The sequence below is a fragment of the Amborella trichopoda genome, chromosome 11 (assembly GCF_054954075.1).
Source record: "Amborella trichopoda isolate Santa Cruz 75 chromosome 11, AtrichopodaSantaCruz75HAP2 v2.0, whole genome shotgun sequence".
NCBI lineage: Eukaryota > Viridiplantae > Streptophyta > Magnoliopsida > Amborellales > Amborellaceae > Amborella > Amborella trichopoda.
In genome coordinates this window covers 10,589,347-10,592,936 of record NC_142346.1, presented here as the reverse complement: position 1 = coordinate 10,592,936, position 3,590 = coordinate 10,589,347, and the positions used below count along the sequence as shown (strand labels likewise).

Below are 3,590 nucleotides of genomic sequence, written 5' to 3'. Positions count from 1 at the left end.
TTTATAATGCATGCCTAGTTAGAGGGAGAGAAACTAAAGCTTGAAATTTTGAAATGACCATATATAAGCAAGTTTGAGATATGCCATATTGGTGTTGGGGCGCTTAGCAGTGGTATTATTGAGTCTTATTATAAATCTTGGACTCCATTCTCACCAAATGATAAGGATCGAAATCCTCACTGACTAACATTTTTTTTTTAATTACCAAAAAAAATCAAGAGATGAATAATTCAAATTTTTTATAATTGATTTTCATAGATTCGATATGATCGAACTAGATTATTTAGAGCAAGCAAATCGAGACCTGAAGAAGATGAAATAGAGAGAAATTGACAAGTTGTATATATTTTTTTTAACAAGAGGATAATTAGCATTTTATGTTGTTTTTTTTAAGAGTGGGTTTTTAGCAAAGGCTCATCTTTGGAAAACAGTAATAGAAGATAATAAGTTGTTTTTAGGAATGTTGCTCTTATAGATAAGAGGGTTATGTTTTAGAAAAGATAAGTCTTTAGAAAGATAAGGAATAGGCCTTTTTTGTTTTTATTTTCGTAGGGAGAAATTTTTTTTGTAGGGAGATTTTTTTTTTCAGAAAGATAAGTGGAACAAATTGGTATTATATTTTTTTTTGATTTTTTGTTTTTAAGAGCGGTGGAATAGGACATAGGGTGGCAACAGGTCTGGGTTGGTCTGGCTGGACTCATACCTGGACTCGAAGGTCCAAAGTGCCCCAAGCATGTATCCGTACCAAGAACATGGGTTAGGATCTGGGATCCGACGCGTACGCGTGTCATTACAGTTCGGGTCCCCTTTACCCGACCCAAACCTTGGCCTGATAATTTCAAGCCAAAAAAAAATCAATAAAATTATAAAAAACCTGTAAATTCAATGCCAATATATGTAAAAAAAACCTGCCCAATATTTTTTACGTAAAAATTTATGAAATACGTAATAAAATCTCAGAGAGAGATGACAAACAAATAAATTCAATGGCAATAAACTTAGTGGCCATTCTTCTATTTAACAAATGGGAAAGATTTCTATGCTTCCCTTACAGCATAAAAGTTCTATCCCCTCCCTACCATCCAGCCGTCCAATTTTGATCAAGAGAGCCACTCATCATTTGATTTTAGATCTGACGTCTCAAAGTTTTTTTTTTTAGTTTTTTTATACAAATTGTATGAATATGAAATTTGGTAGGAGTCATCTTCTCATTGGGGCGCACCTATAAAAACTATTAAAAATAATTTTTCGATAAAATATAATGAGCAGAATACCCCTTGACACTTTCAGGGGTATTTTGGTCATTTTATTTTATTGAAAATATTTTTTTTATATTTTTCTGTAGTGCGAGTTTAATAGAGAGTGGACGTCCAAATTTTGGTTTGAAAATAGTTTATAAAAAAAAATTAAAAATAAAATAGTATAGAGACGTGGCATTGTAATTGGGGCAATCTTAACCCTCCATTTAAAATGGACAGCTGGCTAAAGGAGAGGATTGAACTTCTATGCTAGAGGGGAAGCATAGAAAGCTTTCCCTTAACAAATTGCTTCTTCCACATAGAAAGTTGCTTTAATGCTTTCATTGAACAAGATCCAAATCAAAGAACACAACATGATCATCTCAAAAACAATTGCTAGAATTCCTGCATCATCCCTTCCTTGCCGACAACAAGTGCTTTTTTGGTGAGGGAAAATTACTCCAATTCTTAGGGTAACGTTCTTGATTCTTCCATTCTTCCACCTCCAATCCAACAATAACAAAGAGAAAAAATCAAAAGCAATAAATAACAAACCACCATAACATAGAAATGTAGGACATAATGCATTATTAAACGCCCTACATGATATTTAAGCCCAATAAAATCAGATTCACTAACATACTGTGAAATGAACATGTAGATTGAACATGCCCGTCAGAGATGACTCAAATAGACTTCATATTGCTCTGAAAATCCTAATAGTGAAATGATAACCTGATATATTACACAAAATTTATGGTGAGACCATTGTTGTTTGTCCTCATTTACCTCCATATTAGTTACATAATCATATATGAAACTGTTCAAATAAAATGCATCAAAAACTTTCCACCTGCAACAAAGAGAATGCTTGAATGTATGTTGCTGAGTAAGAATAGTTGTCTACTTATGCCGGTACATACTATGATAGATATCCTGATGACAATACACATATTTCAAGCATTTGTCCAAATCAACAATTGTTAACTCAATTAATTGTGTTAATGCACACATAACATAGAAATCACACAGTTAACTGTGAAATCAGTGAAATTAGCAACTGTTAACTCAATTACATGTGTGTTAACACATACACAATATACAAATCACACAGCTAACTGTGAAATCAGTATAATCGTCAACTGTTAACTCAATTACATTACATGTGTCTTACTCTTAATGCATACATAACATACAAATCACATAGTTAACTGTGAAATCAGTAAAATCAGCAATTGTTGACTCAATTAAATGTGTGTTAACACACACGTAACGTACAAATCACACAATTAACTGTGAAATTAGTAAAATCAACAACTGTTCACACAATCAACAATGTGTTAACGCACATATAATTTGACATTAATATTGACAGTAAACACAACAACATAGTAACACTATTACACAGTAACACAGTAAACAGTAAAAATAGTAAACAACAAACTAAGTGTTGTGAAATACAAAAAATATATTAGAGAATTGATACTTGAGACGTAAGAAAAAAATTCACATGTTCAATATTCAATCGCAATCCTCAATTTCATTATCAACAGTGGAAGCGGGAATGTTGAAAAATGACGCACATGCATCCTCTAAGACTGAAACACATATAGAATGACAAAATTTCAGTTCTAGAAATCAACAATTATGGAAAATAATCAATTTTGAAATTAAAAATTGTTTTACCTTCTAAATCATTATGCAACCAATTTTATATACACATTAATGCTTGCACGGTTGGTGGAAGCAGGAATTGTGATACTGGTCTAGAACTCGTCCCATAGTATGAAACGCTAACTCAAATGCTATTGTGAAAGTAGGAATCACCAAAATATCGCTAACCATTTTTGAGAGATTGGGGAACCTTCGTGCATTGGATAGCCACCAAATTAAAATATTAAACTCTTCATTCAATAGTGGTTTCGAAAAGGCAGGTTCCTCTAAATATATGTCAAATTCTGATCTTATTAGCATGCTAGTGGAATTCTCTTAAATGAATATTTGATATTCCATCTATCTCATATGACGAGTAGCAGAGTCACTGTGGGAAGAAGATTCATCACCAATTGAACTACTTCAAATATTGGAACTAGATGATTCATTTGATTCATACTCTTTATTTAGGTCATAAACCCGTTGTCGAACCATCATCATTTCTTGTGTCGCCTCATCACCATATATTTTTGGATAGTAAAAATCAACCAATGCAAATTTATACCGAGGATCAACAACATACGCAATCGCCAATGCTAAACTACATATCCTCTAATATTTGTCAAACTTCTTTTCCATTTTCGTGGCTATAGAACTAATATACTCAATAGAGCTTAAACACCATTATCTCAGACACAA

The 3,590-nt window shown here is 32.5% G+C and overlaps 1 long non-coding RNA gene across 1 annotated transcript; it reads right to left on the bottom strand.

Annotated features, from left to right (window-relative positions):
- Positions 1 to 1,558: 1,558 nt before the first annotated feature.
- LOC148779741 (uncharacterized) lies at positions 1,559 to 1,973 on the bottom strand. The gene is made up of 2 exons (XR_016044204.1): positions 1,882 to 1,973; positions 1,559 to 1,741 (listed from the first exon to the last, which is right to left on the bottom strand). It is a non-coding gene; the product is annotated as an uncharacterized LOC148779741 (long non-coding RNA).
- Positions 1,974 to 3,590: the final 1,617 nt, after the last annotated feature.